The sequence below is a fragment of the Hipposideros armiger genome, unplaced genomic scaffold (assembly GCF_001890085.2).
Source record: "Hipposideros armiger isolate ML-2016 unplaced genomic scaffold, ASM189008v1 scaffold_105, whole genome shotgun sequence".
In the NCBI taxonomy this organism is placed as follows: domain Eukaryota; kingdom Metazoa; phylum Chordata; class Mammalia; order Chiroptera; family Hipposideridae; genus Hipposideros; species Hipposideros armiger.
This window is the reverse complement of record NW_017731455.1, coordinates 3057976-3075488: the sequence shown is the minus strand read 5'-3', so window position 1 is coordinate 3075488 and position 17513 is coordinate 3057976.

Genomic DNA, 17513 nt, shown 5'->3' with positions numbered 1-17513 from the left:
AAAGAAAGAAACAGAAGTGGGGCAGGCTGAGGTATGTGTCTTCAGGGAGAGGACTAGAAGACAGTCAGCATTTTCCCGGTGAGGATTCCTCCCATGCAGCCGGCAGATGGACACCATCTTTCCTATGTTGAGCCCGCCCCCACAGGCCAAATCTGAATCTGACTGGCCTGGTGAGCTCCCCTACTCCATCCTGCTGACTCACTAGGACCCCACCCCACCCAACTCATGCACCGCAGGAGGCATTTTCTCCATGCGCAGCCAGCCCCAACCTCATTGCGTTTTCTTGGAAAACTGTGGGAGTCCAGCTGGCCCCAGGAGGGGTGGCAACTGGCTTCAGTGTGCTCTGATAGTTTTGCTGCATTGCTCCAGGCTGAGCACTGGCACCAAACTAGAACTTGCATTAACCTGGTGACCACAACCCTTCCCACTCTACTATTCTCTCAGACCCCGCCTCACCCAACTCAAGTACTGCACAAGGCTTTATCAGTGGCTGAACCTTAAGGGAGCCAGCAGGTGACACCAGTCCTCTGGGTGTCCTGACATTTTGGGGAACTACCCCAGGCCCAGTACTGGCAGCAGAAGTCCTCGGTTTGCAGCCTGGCCTCTTCCACATACTTCCAGGTTTAGTACAGGCAGCAAACAACCAGGTAGTCCTTGGCCAGTCACAGGTAATAGGTGACCTGGGCCTGCACCAGAGCTCCTCACAAGAGGCCACAGAACCAACCAACATACTTGGAGTTTGGTTTCAGACCACAGCAGAGCACTGCCCAATTAGCCCCACAAGCGGCACACCCAAAGGGTGATCTATACAAGCACCAAAGACCACTGGGGTGAATTCCACTCAGTGGTGTAAGGCCCCTGTGTAGCAGCCTATAAGCTGTGGACATAGCAAAACCCCACAGCCAGTCAGCCTGGGGGTCAATCCCACCCACTGACATGCCAATAGCAATCAAGACTTAACTATAACAGGAGGGAACACACAATCCACACAAGGGACACTCCTGGAGCACCCTGCTCAGGTGACCAGGAATACTATGTCACTGGGCCCCACAGGACACCTACGACATAAGGCCACCCGGCCAAGACTGGGGACATAGCAGATCTACCTAATACATAGAAACAAACAAAGAGACAGCTAAAATGAGGGGGAAAAGAAATATATCCCAAATGAAAGAACAGGAGAAAACTCCAGAAAAAGCACTAAACAAAATGAAGGCAAGCAACCTACCAGAGACAGAGTTCAAAACAACCGTTATAAGGATGCTCAAGGAACTTAGTGAGAACTTCAACAGAGATAGCAAGCATAAAAAAGTACATAGAAAACATAAAAGTGTGTACTGAGATAATGAATAAGTAAATATTTCTCAAGGACGCAGAGCAGAAGGGTGGGGCCTGGGAGCTCTCTCTACAAGTCTAGTGTTCATTCATTCACTCCTTCCTTCTTTCCATTATTGACTCACGCAGCCAATATTTGTTGAGCATCTTCAACAAGCCAGGTACTCTGCCAAGTGCTGGGCATACAGTGGGGAAAGAGACAAGTCCTCTGTTCTCAGGGAGTTTGCATTCTAGAAGGAAAAGACAGGACATAGCAGTGAAAAAAAATAATCTGAGAATAATGAGTGTTACATGGAAAATTAAAATGAGCTAATGCAATAGAGCTGGTGGTTACTTTAATTGGTTAGATAAGGAAGGCCTCTCTAGAGACGGGATTGATTACAAATGACAGAAAGAAAAAAAAAAAAAAAAGAACCAGCCTTGTGAGTGTTAGTGCGGAGGATATTCCCACTAGAGGGACGGCTGGTGCAAGGGCCTTAAATGGGAGGTGAGAACCGAAGGAAGGTCAATGTCATGGAATGCAATGGGTGAAGGGAAACATGTTCAAGATAAGGCCAGTAAAGTAGGAAGGGGCTAGCTTGTGTAGGGCCTCGCAGCCCATGATAAGGAGGTTCTATTTTAGTCAAGTGGAATGGGGTCCATTGGAGAGTTTTAAGCTGGGAGTGATGTGATATCATTCATGTTTTTAAAAGATCAGCCTGACCACGGTGTACAAATGGTTAGAGGGGTGAGGATAAGAGTAGAAGTGGAGAGACCAGATAAGAGGCTATAGTGCTAGCCCAAGCAAGAGGTAATGCTGGCTTGGGCTAAGATGGTCATAGTGATGATGGAGAGGAGTGGACAGATCCATGTTGGAAGGCAAAGTTGGATTTGCTCATGTTCAGAAAGTAGAATTAATAGAAAGCACTCATGGAGTGGATATGGGGGTGGGGTAAAGGAAAAGGGGACTCAAGGAACTACATGGATGGGAATGCCCCTTACCATGAGTGGGAGAGGAGACTGGAGGAGGAAAAGGCTTAGGACAGATGATCAAATTTATTAGACCCTTTTAATTTTTAGATACCTATTAGATCTCTAAGGGAAGTGTCACTTATCAGCTAACTACCCAAGACTGAAGTTCTGGGGAGAGATCAGGGTTGGACATGAATATTTGGGGATCATCTGCTTTAGGTGACTTTTAATGTTATGAGTCTGGATGAGATTACCTGGCAAGAACCCATGTAGCAAGAGGAGAGCCAAGGACAGAGCTCTGGGCACTCCAACGTTGGAAGAGGCCCACAAAAGAGGAGGAGCCAGCCAGCAAAGAAACCAAGAAGGGACAGTCAGAGAGGTAGGAGGAAACCAAGGCAGCGTGAGTCCCAGAAACTAAAGGAAGGGACGTTCAAGTTGTCTTTCTTTTGTAGTTTTGCTTCCTGGCCACACACCCCAAAACTTTCTAGATCTCCCGAGCGTCTGTCTACCTAAACTATCAATGTACCACCAGTGCCCCTCCAATCAGGTGTTCTCAGTGGTGCCGCACCAACCCCACTGACCAATCCCACAGTGCGGTCCCTCCCTGTCTCCTTCAGCATTCTGGCACTAGATGGCTGTGTGGCCTTTGCCAGGTCCTTGCGCCTTCCTGGTTCCTGGTTCCTCTTTGGACAAATGAGGTGGCTGGAGATGGCAATCTCTTGTTGACAGTCTTCCCCGTGCCAACACGACTTCAGGTTCTGTCTCTCCTTCCCCATGTCAAGGGCTCTCCAAGTCTGAGCTTCGCTTTGGTACAGCTCAGAGCTCAAGTTCTCTTCTTGGTAGGCCTTTCTTCCCCCCGGAGACCTTAGAGCCCAGTGATCCAGGAGGGCCTGCTCACAGCAAAACTCATAGGTGGAGCACATCCGCTGGCCAGAAAACACAACTTGGAAAGAAATCCAAAGTGTCAGGGGAATGTAATGGCCTTGGACCCAAGGCAGATGTGTGGGTTGCTTGTAACATGTCCTGCCCCAGAGGGCCCAGCCACAGGGGTCCTCTGCTCCCCAAAGTAGGACAGCCCCGGGCTACATTTACATTTGCCCAGAGAGGGTGACTATTTCTAATTTGCACAAAAGTGCCGTAAAACAGTGCCATGTAACCCCACTTTGGACATGTCACCTGTATTCCTTGTCCCTGACACTCGACTTCTCTGAGCTCACTGCCTGATTTCTGTAGGCCCACTGCCTAATGTCCTCGGACCTGTCACCCATTATCTTTAAGCCTACTATTTGCATTATTCAGGCGTGGTGAGTAATGCCGAGGCTGGGCTCCTGATGTTTTGGGTCCGCTCCATATTTCTTTAGGTTCTCTGTCTAGATTATTTAAGCCTGTTGTGTCATATCTCTAGGCCTGCTGCCAGATTGCCCAAAGCCCTGGGAACTTGGTCTGCTGCTGAATCAGGGATACCTGGCACATTAACACTGCTCTGCGGGGCTGCTGTCAGGAAGGGAGTGAATGCCCCCATCTCTGGCCTCCAATGGTGACCACTGTGATTAGGCCAAGGCCTCAGCCGTGCTTTGAAAGGAGTGTTTGTATGGCTTGTTTCCCTCCGTAATACCTCCAAGGCCAAATCCCCCAGAGCTGGATTTATATACTCATTTTGCTTTTTTTTTTTTTTGGTAATCCATGTTTAATAGGGAGCTGAGTGTGTAGCGCCCTGTGCCTCCGGCCGGGAGCTCCATGCTGGCAGGGCAAGCAGGCAAGGAAGGCCAGCTGCAGGAGTGGGAGCAGGCCAAGAAAAACCCCCAGGCCTCAGGCAGTGGCAGGAAGGCTGCCTGGACGGACTGCTCACCGAAGCCTGGCCTCAGAGCTCCCGGGGACCAGCCTGGCCTGGTGCCAGCAGCTGTTGCTCGGTCCCTTTGCAGAGAGCCATGGAGACAAAACAGAGCCCAGTTTTAAAAGAGACACAAAGTGGTCTCTTCACAGAGCCCTGCTGCGATCTGGACCAACACAGACCGGTGTTCTCACACAGGAAAGGGGTCTCGAGAAGCATAAGGTACAATACCCAGCACATGCAAGAATTTGGGGCTTGAATAGAATAATAAATAATGCAACTGGCATTTAGCAGCTCCCCACCCCTTACCTGCCAGGCACAGAGCTAAGTGCTTCACACAAACCATGCCAACTAGCGTGCACAACGACACCAGGAAGGCGCAATGAGCGTCTCCTTTCTACAGATTAGAAACGAACGTTCACACTCCTATTAGAACGGCTAACATTTTATGAACTCATAATGTCAAGCTCTGGCAAGGATGCAGAGCAACTGGGACTCTCATCCGTTGTTGGTGGGAATGCAAGGTGGCACAGCTGCTTTGGAACACATGCGCAGTTGCTATAAAGTTGGACATATGACCCAGCAAGCCCACTCCTACAGATTTATTCAAGTAAAATGACACTTGCATGCAAATATTTATAGTGGTTTTATTCGCAATCACCAAAAACTGAAACAACCCAAATGCCCTTCCACTGAGCAGTGAGTGGATTAAAACAAACAAACAAAAACTAGTTCTTGAATACCATGGAATATTACTCAGCAATAAAAAGGAACACAGTATTAATACAGGAAAAACTTGGATGAACCTCAAACGCATTTTCCTAAGTGAAAGAAAACTGGAATCAAATGGTCACATATTGTATGACTCCATGTATAAGACATTCTCATGAGGAAAAACTGTAGGGATAGAAAACAGATTAGTGGTTGCCAGGGGCTGATTGACTATAAAGGGGCATGGATGAATTTTTGGAGGGTTTTGGAAATACCTTATATACCTTAACTGTGGTGGATATGTTTGTCATAACTTGAAGAACTGTACACTAAAAGGAGTAGACATTACTATATGCAAATTAAAACTTAATTTTTTTTAATGGGAAAAAAAAATCAGATGTTCAAGGAGATCAAGTTAGTTGTCCAAGGGCAACCAGCCAGAAAGTGGCAGAGTCAAGATTAAAATCCAGCTTTTGAATCCCTATGCTGGAGACCATCTGGTCCAAGCCTCATTCACTGAGCGACCTGGACTGGACACCCCAGAAGATTTAAGGAATTGTGGGCTCTGAAGAGCTGGCTTTTTAAAAAGTTAACTGAAAGATTTATCTCCAAATCATTTTCCTTTGAACCACTCTTACTACAAAAGTTTTCAGGTTGTCTGAAAAAACTGTCATGCCTTATTACTCAGGTCACTACCTCTGTTACGCTTGAGAGTTGTGCAGAGCCACACCCCCAGAGTTGGGGGACCTAGTCATCTTCCTTTATCTGTCACTATTAGATGTGACTCCTTAGATATGTCATTTACTCCTTTCAGACCTGTTTCCTTATCTATCAGAGGAGAATAATGTTACCCACCTCTAGATGAAGTAGGAAGATTAAATGAGAATCACAGAACCTACATTTTAGATCTTTATGATCTAATTCAACTACTTTCTTTTATCTCAAGGGACTGAGTCATTCTGGCATGGCTAACAATAACACTCAACACTGAGTACTTCCAATGTGCTACGCAATTTACAGACATTTAATCCTGCTGTCAAGTCCCAAGGTGGTACCATCTCATATAAAAGGAAATTTAGGTGCTTAGAGATAAAGTAATTTACCAGGATCCCACAACCAAGCAGTAGAGCCCGGATTGAACCCAGGCGCCCCGATCTCAACTTTCCACTGCCATCTGAAGAGTAAGAATTGGTAGCTATACCTCTTGTTCATCATGTAAGTAGCACCCTCTATGGAACTTTGCCCAAAGGGACTTCAGATGCCAAAAAGGATTTTCCTCCCCTTTGGAAGAGCCAGCACAGTCACAAAGGTCCGGTGTCCTCCTGACCTTTGCACCATTCCTCCAAGCAAAGGTGTGTAAGGGCAGTGCTGAGTGGCTGAGGGTCATTTGGCATTGGGAGGGAGCTAAGAGGAGGAGGAAGAGAGAAGCCCTTTTTATGGGAGAATCAGCTAGTGTCACTGCTCTCTCTACTCAGTCTGGGAGGTTTCATTCTGGCTCATTGTTCCTCATTATCAGAGCTAACGATGTTCAGGAGAAGGGCGAACATGTTCCTAAATTTATGTCTCTGTGTGCAACCACGACAATGCGTGTTTTGTATGCTTCTCCCTGAAAAACTCCTCTTGTGACATGGGTGACCCAGCTTGGACTTGGTCTTTCATGTGCGTTACCCACTCCCACTGGCCCCTGCTGGCAGATTTTTCTGAAAGTCTAAAATGAGGGGCTAACCTTCTCTTCTCGGCTTTTTCTTCTCCACTACCTATAATCTTGATTTGACTCACACAAAATGACTCAGTGGGAAACCCACTCAAGAAGGCTTTGACGGGGAACAATGCTTGGGCACCTCTACAGAGGCCGGCCCGCCACGTCGAGAGAGGAAAAATGGATTAAAGTTTAAAGATGTCATGTATGTTAACCGATCAGTATCGGTTTTATGTATTTTGTCAAAGAGACAGCAGTGAAGCTGGGCCTGTGAGGGCGAGGGGTGCCGGGGAGGCAGAAGTGGCCCCCACACACTTTGGCCAAAGGCCTCACCAGAGATAACGAGCCCAAGGAGCTGCCGTGTTTGAAAGGTAATAATAACAATAATAAAGAGAAAAGGGCTGAGAGGAGGTTGTCGTGGGATTGTTGTGTGTGTCAGCTTTGTCCTTCCACAATGGCCCAGGGCCGTGAGCCAGGCAGTCACTGGGGCAGCAGCGCGGCTCCTTCAGAGCGCAGACGCTGCTCATTCAGCCTGGATGGCTTTCTTCCAGGATAATGCTCCAATGGGCTCCCCTGGAGCAAGCGGAAGCCCCAGGGAGTCATGGGTGAGGTGGGGGAGAAGGAGCTGAAAGGAATGGCTCCCTGCAGGCCAGGCCCAGCACAGAGCACAGGAGCAAGAAGGCCTCAAGTCTGCAGGAGGCCTTGGCCCCGACCTCGATTCTTGTTCTGGGAGCTTACCCACAATGCCCCGCTCCCCTGACAGGACGTCAAGAGAATAGATTTGGCCTCTGGAACTTCTCTTCAGTATCCCTGAAGGAAAGTGGAATTCCCCACTCCAGTTTTTGGACCTCTGAGGACGTTTCCTTTCACATGAACCTCCCTTTGTGAGAGTTTCTGGAATTTTCTCAAGTAGTAAACAGGCTAAAAATGGAATCTTTGAATCCTCTTTCTGAAGCAGTCCAGACTTAGACAGGACAAGCCCATCTTCCTTGGAGGAGATGGTGCATGGCAAAGGATGCATTTGTAAGCTGGCCACTTCCCATGCACACTCAGAACTCTAAGGGCCTGCAGTGTGAGTCCTTCTAAATAGATTTCTTCAGAGGCCAGCAAGGGGACGGCTTCAGAGCTGGTTTGAAGAACCTCCATGGGCTCCTATTGGCCCGTGGGTTGATAGGAAGCAGAAATGTGCTAGATCCAGCTCATACTGGCTTGTGAGAGCTGACTGTTAAATTTTTCAGTAATTTTGCAAGCCAGTTCTTTTTTTTTTTTTTCCTTCACTTAAACAACACAAATGTATTTTCTCAGAGTTCTTGAGACTAGAAATCCAAGATCAAGATGTCAGCAGGGTGGTTTCTCTTGAGGCCTCTCTCCGTCGCTTGTGCTTTTCACATGGCTGTCCTGTGTGCTACAAGCCAGTTTTTAAAAATTAAGTTATATAAACTTAACAACCAAATAAATGTTAACAGCAAAGGTGAAAAACACTTAAAACATCACTTATTTTACTCTTGCCTATATTCTCAAGGTTATGTTTGTCTACTATATTTTTTTCATGGAAATATTAGCATCTCTTCCCAATTCTGCACATAATGATGTCACACTGATAGACTTGCTAGACTGAAATTGGCCATGGTAAGGTATTAATACACCATAGAAATTTACAAATGCTACAAATGGGGGCTTTTCCCCGCTGAAGTGCTAGCTGTTACACATTTACCAGTCTACTATTTGGGAGGTGGTCTGTTCCAGCCCCTTGGTCACTGGACCAAGTCACTTGCTCTCCGTAACAAGAGGGAGAACAGGTGGAATGACGAATGCTTTGAAGACAAACTGTGGAAGTATTAGTGCTCTTGAGTTCCATGACCCCATATTCATGCATACATGCACACAGTCAATCTCTCTCCCTCTCTCTCTCTGTCTCTCTGTCTCTCTCTCTGTCTCTCTGTCTGTCTCTCTCTCTCTCTCTCCCTCTCCCTCTCTGTCTCTGAAAGAGAGTATCATATTGGGGGGGGGGAACATTTCCAACTCCAAGACCTTTATGAACAATCCGATCTAATGTTTATCAGTAATCAGGACAATCAAAGGCCAAAAAGTTGAACCTTATGCTGGGCTCAGGAATGCGGGCCAGTGTGTGTGTGTGTGTGGGGGGGAGTTCCTGATTCTGTACATCACCTCCCTTTGGGCCCACCTGTGCCCTCTCAGGCCTCTCTCTCTCTGGGCCTCAGCTGAGAAGGCTGAAGCTGTGAGCCCTCTGAATGGGGTATCTGCATTTGAATAGGTGTCTGGAAGGCTCAAATGCTTTCAGGGCCACAGAAAAGGAATGCCAAGAGGGGGATTTCAGGCCTTGGGAGCACTCTGCAAATTTGAGTCTGGTGGCCTTCCAAAAACACATTATGCAAACAACTGCCTTCTCTCTTCTGGAAGGCTGCACTTGACCAGGGTCTGTTTCTCTCCTGTCCCAGAAAGCACACGGTAATTGCAGCAGTGACAATAGCTAATGTCCATTGAACAGAACCAAGTGTCAAACACTGGCCCAACCACTTTAATCTCACCTGAGACTCCCGGAAGCAGGCAGTATCTTAGCCCCATTCTGTAGCTGAGGAAACCAAGGTTAGGAAGGTTCCATCACTTGGCCAAGCTGCTCCAAAGCTGGGGTCCAGACCCCAGCAGGCTGGCTCCAGAGCTCTCCCTCTTAACCACTATGCTCAGATGGTTCCCAGGAAGATATCTTTCTGTGTGGACACACATACTCACTACCCCTGTCCATCACCCCCCGAAACAGAAGAGCATCACTGGGCAGGCCCCCACACATCAATGGGAATATGTCACAGTCTTTCTTTTCCCAAGAGACTCACCATCTACAAGTCACTTTCAAAGTCAGTTTCTCATTGGCTCTTTATGATTTTGTGAGGCCAGCATTTAAAATGAGGATGCCTTTTGCAGAAAGAAAAAGTTAATTCAAATGCTTCCTGGGAGGGCCGGCCGAGTGGCTCAGTTGGTTAAGAGCTCGCTCAAGAGTTTGAGCTCTGAGCAACAGCGGTTCGATGCCAGCCCGAGCTAAGCAGCCGCTAAGCTACCAATAGGTAGCAGGATGGCTCAGCTAAAAAACAAACAAAAAACAAAAAAAAAAGCAAACAAATGCTTCCTGGGTTTGGCCTAGGCCACTCAGCCCAGCTGGGTTCAAAGCTTGGTCTCTGGACTCCCAGTCCAGTGCTCATTTTTACTATAGCATCAACATGCACACCCTATCCCGACCCCACCCCCCTACCGGAGGCCTAGTTTCTTAGCAGCAGATGAAATCAATTGGTCCCTGGAAATGTATCAACTGCTGAGACCAGAGGACAAGTGCCAAGAGGAGAGAAATGCTTGAGATTCCTGCTAAGGAACAATGTTGGGTTTGACCTGAATAATACCAGAGAAAAAGAAGAAAATGATAATGTCAGACATTGCACAATCTATGGCGACAGATGAAAGCTGGGGGTGGAAGGAAGGAAGTGGGGTAGATTTCAAAGGGGGTGCCTTTGGACAGGATGAGGGGTTGGAGAGGGCCTCTGACATATACATCTACCAGGCATCCACTAGGCACTGGGCAGGTACTATTTCAGGTCATTGCCATGACAAGCCCACAGCCTAAGTATTATTACCTCCAGTACACAGATGAGGAAACAGGCACTGGGGTTGAATGCTCTCCTCTTCTGGAAGCAGGGCTGAGAGGCGCAAGGGCTCTTCCTCAGGTGAGGAGTGGGCTCAGTGGTTCAGCATGGAGTCCAAGTGCAAGAACTTTGACGGCTAAAAAGTGGAAACCACCCAAAAGCCCATTAAAGTGAATGGAGAAACAAAATGCAGCAGATCCGTACAACGGAATACTACACAACAATCAAAAGGAAAGAACTACTGATACATAGTAGTACCACAAGGATGGACCTCAAAAATATTACGCTAAAGTCTCGCATTCTCAATGGATACACTATAAGCCCGAAAGGGGAGAAAATTGTTTTTTCCAGGGCAAAAAGTTCTTAAATATTACAATGGTTTGTAGCCCTCTAAATTCCTTAGTATTTAATTTCTGTCTTTAGGGAGAATTTTAATTAAATTTAATTGTTCCCCTTGGGGAAGAGATGGATGATAATGAAAGAAAGGTTGAGAAGCACTGTGCTAAGTGAAAGAAACCAGACACAAAAGGCCCTGTAATGTATGATTCCATGTATATGAAATGTGAAGAAAAGGCAAATCTACAGAGAGAGAAAGTAGATTAGTGGTTGCCTGGGGCCGGGCGTGGGAACTGGGAGTGAGTGCACAATAAAAAGAGGGATGTTTCTGGGGTGATGAAAATGTTCTAAAATTGAATTGTGGTGGCGGTTGCACAACTCTGTAAATTTCCTCAAAGTCATTGAATTGTACACTTAAAATAAGTGAATGTTCTGGTATTTAAATTATACTTCTATAAAACTATTAAAAAAGAAAAAAAGAAGAAAAAAAAAAAAAGGAAGAACAGGCTTGGGGATCTGAGAGGCCTGGCTTCAGTGCCAGTTCCAGACTCCCATGGCCCAGGCAGGTCACTTGGGGCCTCCGTGCACCCATCTGTAAAATGGAGTCTGTGAGGATGCACGGAGCTGTGTTTACAAGCCCCTAGCCCTGGGATGGGAGGGTCTGAGGGAGATGGCTTCAGGCACTAAACGTGAGACCTAGAAGAACTCCTCTTTCAGGCCTCAGATGAAATAGCACCTGCCAGAGAGGACTTCCTTGACCCTGAGAGGTGATTACCCAGCATGTCACCATGTTTATTTCCTTGCAGCACTTCCTGAACTCTTAAGTGGCTCTTTTGTTTACTTGGGCATTGTCTGTCTCCCCACCCACCCCTGGAATGTTAGCTCCAGGCAGCAGGGACCTAATCGACACCATCCCAATTAGAAGGGCACCCTGCACTGTCACAAAGCAGGGATGTAAAAAAATGTTAGCTGTGGTTATTATTATTACCGGTTCAATCCCAAATGAATGCAGGCATGTGAGTTCAGTTTGTTCATCCGAAAGTTGCAAATTTCTGGAGACTTCTTTCCTTCAGATAGAATTCCACATCAGGTATGTGAGGAGGTGAACAATTCTGGGGGAAAAAAATTTTGCTTTAATTACATGGGTTCATTAGCCTTGCATGATTCTTATCCTGGGGCTCACGAAAATACTGAAAACATATGTAGTGTGTTGTTGGTTTTCAAGCATATATGTTTACTTCAGGGTGATGGTCATTAGCACGTACCAGAATCTCAAAGGGGTTCATGACCGAAATAAGGCCATGATTCTGTGGTGTTCCAGCTGAAATGAAACTCCTAAGTACGGAGACCAGCCCCCTCCCATATCTATTTCTTTCTCTCTCAACACACAGACACACATGTACACACGTACACACACACACAATCGGAAGCTCTGGCCTTCATGGAGAGCTTGGGGTGGGCAATGATGGGGAATCTTCATGAAACTGAGCACAGACCAGCTAAGACAGAAGTCCGGGAACATGGGAAGCAGGACTGGAGACTCAGGGCTCACTCCACATCTGTTCCTGGAATATTAAATTGTGAAATTAGAACCCTGGGCTGGGCACCCACAACCAAAGCCGCAAACAGATAAAATGAGACAAAACCTCGGTTTGCTTCCTGCCCCTCAGCCAGGGACACCATCAACCTGGAGCCCAAGAAAATATGAAAGGCATAGTGGGGGGAGGGTGCTGGCAAGCCCGGGGCGGGACCTGAGAACAGGGCTTTGTGGGTTGCATGCTGAGGCCTTGTGATCAACAGGCTTCTACGTTGATTTTCCAGGGGCACGTGTGTGTGTGTGTGTGTGTGTGTGTGTGTGTGTGTGTGTGTGTGTGTNGTGTGTGTGTGTGTGTGTGTGTGTGTGTGTGTGTGTGTGTGTGTGTGTGTACTCCAGAGACACAGAGAGACACAAATCAGCTATCTACTATGAACAGAACATTCTTACCCATCCACTCCTAAAACAGGGTCTCAGACAGCCAGGGGCCCAGGAAACCAGCTCCCATTCTCTTAATACTGTAGCCCTTAGAGACGAAAAACAAGAAGGGAGAGGCCAAGGGAATAGCTAATTACACCTACCAAGCGACAAATCACTTGGAAAACATAAATACGTTTTCAAGGACACTCCTCCACTAACGAAGCTAAAGTGTTTTTCTTTCAAACCCCAGCAAGAAAATCCAAGGGATGAAACAAACTTCGCTTATTTTAGTTTCTACTCAATTACCTGTTAATGGAAAAAATCTGGCACCAACCATAATGAGGCGGGCATGAGCTCATGGCGTGGGGGTCGGTGCTGTCAGGAAGGCTGCAACAAGCCCAGCATTTATCTGCCTCTCTATAACCCTTTTCAAACTCGCTGTCAGGGAGCCCACGCTGCGCGGGCAGGAGAGGAAGGACTTGGAACCCGCTCCAGGCCTCCGAGGCCCTCTGGGAAAAGGAAAATTGTTGTTGGCAAGTCTGCCTGGCTCCAGAAATTGATCCAGTGCCCCCCACTTGTCCGAGCAGCAGCAGACAGAGCTAAGAATTTTGTTATAATTAAATAGAGTGCTGATTGGTTGCTGGAGGTGGTCTTGAAACTGGTGTTTAAAAGCAGAGGAGAACAACGGTTACTATTCATAGGAAAAGCCCAGAGTCTTAAAAATCCATCTGTTTCATTCCCAAATTTAGGCCAAAAAAATGCTCACTTGCTGTCTTTAAAAATACCACCTGCTTTGCGATGTTGTATAATGTGCCATTATATAAGGTGGAGGGGGGCGGAGGGGACACCCAGGCGAGAGGATGCGGCGCGTGGTCCAGCCCCTTCCTGAGGAGAACAGAGGTGTCTGCAGAGGCCAGGCTGTCTGCTCCCAAGGCGGAGCTCTCCTTGTCAGATGCCCAACAGTCTGGAGGCACGGAGAGACTGAGCAGCGTCACCTCAGCGAGCTACAACCAGAGCCGCCAGTCACCAAGCCCTGGTAATTACAGACCTCCATCCTGCACCCATCTGGCCTCCAGGAACCACCATCCGGGGGTTGCACCCAGGGCTGGATTGGACTGTGATGTCACCCCACGGCTCACCACAGCTGGTGGGACAAGAGGAAGAGAAGCATCCAGGCTCTCTCAGCCCTGGCATAAGGGCCTCTTAGGACCCTCCTGCAACACCCCACCCTAACCCTAGGGTATGGCAGCCACAAGACAAAAGGTTCCCAATGGGGCAGCCCCTTTTCTCCCAAATGGACAGATGTCCTAGTCCAGCCTAGTCCCAACAGCTTTTCCCAAGCCTCAGTTTCTCCTTAAGATTCTTATTCGTATGGTAATTGAAGAGAATCGGCTATCTAGCCATTGATCTAACTTTAACCCCAGCTCTGCCAGTTTTGGGCTGACGAATGCTGAACATGTTACTTAGCACCTTCCCGTGACAATGGGAATAGGAAGACTTCCATCAAAGTATTTGGGTGAAGAACAAACAAAATAGCGCGTGCTGTGCCAGATGCCCAGGAGCCTAGTGTGGCGCTGGCCATCGAGGCGCTCGCTAACAGGTGGCTGCTGTATCCCTGGACCCCACAATCCAGTCCTCCATCACACTGGAGTCCATACATGTGGACACTGATCCAAGATTGGGAACAAGTCTCAGCTGGCAGCAGGCTGAAAATTCCCCACATCAAAGCCAGCTAGGAGAGAATTCAAAGCAGCAGGTAGTTACTAGAAATATCCCTGTCTAGGTTGCGAGGAATGGTGGCATCTAGCCTAGACCCTGCCAGCACCCAGCTGTGTGGCTTCAGGCAAGACACTTTGGGGGCCCTTCTCTGGGCTTTAGTTTCCTCTGGTCCTTCTTTCCACCTCTTACAGATGAGGTAGTTGCTTCTGCTCAGAGCAGCAGCTCTTGCCTACAAAGCCCTCCTGGAATTCCTATCCAGAAGGATTGAATTTACATCTCCACATCTCCTTCTAGGGAATTCAGATGCCCCAGGAGGAGACGGGGGGCTAAACAGGGAGCCCCTTCCACACCCTGACACACCAAGAGTAGGCTGTAATTTCACCAACATGCCCGCTATTTCCTGCCCCCACCCCCAATCCTTGCATTCTGCAAAGCAAATAAAGACAGCAGAATGGTTGGTTTCTAGAAGGGTATTATCTGAACATTTATTCATAGGAATTTAATGTTTTATTATTATTTCTCATTAGAAACCATTCCAGAAGCTCCACTCCGTCCACATTTTTGCTGTGGATTTCCTTCTACACCTGATCTCATAAACGGAACAAGAATGTGAGTGAGGGGCTGGGCAGGGCATAGCTTGTTTTGTTTTAAGTAGCAACCATCACTACTGTTAGAACCCAGAGGAAGTTAGCATTGCTTACCCTGAATTCTTCATAACTCCATAAGCCAAGTGAATAGGGGGCATTAAAATTTTTTTTAAGAGGCTTGTTTTGTGACTTTTAGCTGTGGTGACTTTCTTCCCCAGGCCCTGCACAGGAGTCCATGTGGGAATCATAGCTACAGTCGTGTCTTACCTTCTCCATGCAACACACACAACTGAGAGGCCTTTTGTCTCTCTCACCATCCGAGATCATCTCCAGCATTTCAGTGGAATGGCACGTGTATCACCCGTGAGAAAAATCCAGAGTTAATCTTGAGGGCATTGGATGAGAACTACCCATCATCGATTGTATGAAAAGCACAATGTATTTATCCATTCTATTATTGATGGACAGTTAGGTTGTGTCCAGTTTGGGAATATTATGAATGTAACTGCTATAACCACCTACTATTGGAACATCCTTTTTGTGAATACCTATTCTCATTTTAGTTGTTTTGTTTTTTGCCATTTTCAATGGATTAGGCTATCTTTTCTTTTGATTTTTAGGAATTTTCTATACAGATAAATGCATTACAAATATTATTTCCTAACTGGCTTGACTTTTCCCTCTTTAAACGAGTTTGTGACAAAAATTCTCAACAAACTGCAACTAGAAAAAAACTCTTCTTAATGTTATAGCACGTATATAAAAAAAGTATAGCTTACGTTATACTTGATGGTGAAATAGTGAATGTTTCTCCCTAAGTTAAGAAAAAAGACAAAAAGTCTGATATCACCATTCTCATTCAATATTCTATTGGAGGCTCTTGCCAATGCAATAAAAATTTTAAAAAAGCAAAAGAGGGAATATAAAGATTAGTGAGGGAAAAAAGATTAGCGGAAAGGAAGAAATAAAATTGTCAGTGTTTGCAGATAATATAATTGTGTGGGTAGAAACAGGCAGAAGAAGCTGGAGTTCACAGGTGAATTTAGCAAGACTGTTGGATAAAAGGTCAATCAATATACAACAATCAAGTATAATCCTACATACTAGAAGCAATCAATAAGAACATAAAAGTTTTAAAATACCACTTAGGATTGATTTCAAAAAACATCAAATATCTAGGAATAAATTTAATGAAAGATGTGCAAAACCTGTATATACAAAACTATATATAAAACATTTGTTTTGAGCTGAATTGCACCCTTCCTCTCCCTCCCCAAATTCCTATGTTGAATCCCTAACCCCCTATAGCTCAGAATGTGACAGTATTTGGAGATAGGGCCCTTAAAGAGGTAATTAAGGTAAAAAGAGCTCATATGGGTGGGCCTGTACCCTTATATGCCTGGAGTCCTTAACAGAAAAGGCGTTTTAGGAACAGACACACAGAGGAAAGACAATGTGAGGACAGCAAGAAGATGGCCGTCAGCAAGCCAAGGAGAGCAGTCTCAAAACTGCCAACATCTTGATCCTAGACTTCTAGCCTCCAGAACTGGGAAGAAATACATTTCTGCTGCTGAAGCCATCCCATCTGTGGGATTGTGTTACGGCAGCACTCACAAACTCATATAGCATTGCTGAGGGAAATGAAGGGATACATGAATAAATGAGAGGTAGACCATACTCATGGACGAGCGGACAATATTGTTAAGATATCCATTCTCTCCAAACTGCCCTAAAGACTCATCACAATTATAATGAAAAGTCCAGCAGGTTGTGTGTTTATGTATGTGTATATGGAAATTGACAAGCTGATTCTAACATTTATATAGAAATGCAAAGCACCAAGGAAGTCATGATAATCTTGATGGAGAACAAAACTAAAGGATTTACGTGCCAGATAGCAAGGCTTATTACAAAGATACAGTGATTAAAAGAGGGTGGTACTGGCTCCAAGCTAGAAAAGAGAGATGGAACCGAGTGTAAAGAAACAGATCGACAACCACCCTGTCATTTGAATTATACTACGTCAGCCAGATAGCCATATAGTAAAAAAGCGAACTTGGACATCTGTCTTATATCATACACCAAAATCAATTCCAGGTGGATTATAGACCTAACTGTGAAAGGTGAAACAGTAAAACTTCTAGAAGAAAAGAAAGGAGGATATGTTCATGAATTTGGAATGATAAAATATTTAAGTGAAATTTAAATACAGTAACCATAAAAGACTGATAAATTAGACATGATTAAAATGGAAAACTTTTGCTCATCAAAAGACGCCTTTAAAAAAAAAAGTTTCATTCACTCGTTAACAATATGTATTGAGCACTTACCAGGTGTCAGACTTTCTTCTAAGTCCTGTGGAGAAAGTGGGAAGTAAAGAGGACACCATCTCTGCCTTGTAGAAGCTTCCTTTCTAGAGCAGGGTTGGCAGATTTTTTTCTGTAAAAAGCCAGATAGTAAATATTTTAGGTGTTATGGGCCAGAGTCTCTGTTGCAAATAATTCTTCTCCTTTTTGTCCTTCTCCTTCTCCTCTGGCAATTCTTTAAAAATGTAAAATTGTTTCTAACTCACAGCCCTACAAAAACAGGTCACAGGACTAGTCTGGCCTGCGAGCGATAGCTTGACAATCCCTGGTTTAGAGAGAAAGGAAGATTGACAATAGACAGAAACAAATAAATAAGCACATAACTTCAAATTCGTGTGTGTGATATATGTTAAGGAAGTGTTATCAAGGGAATA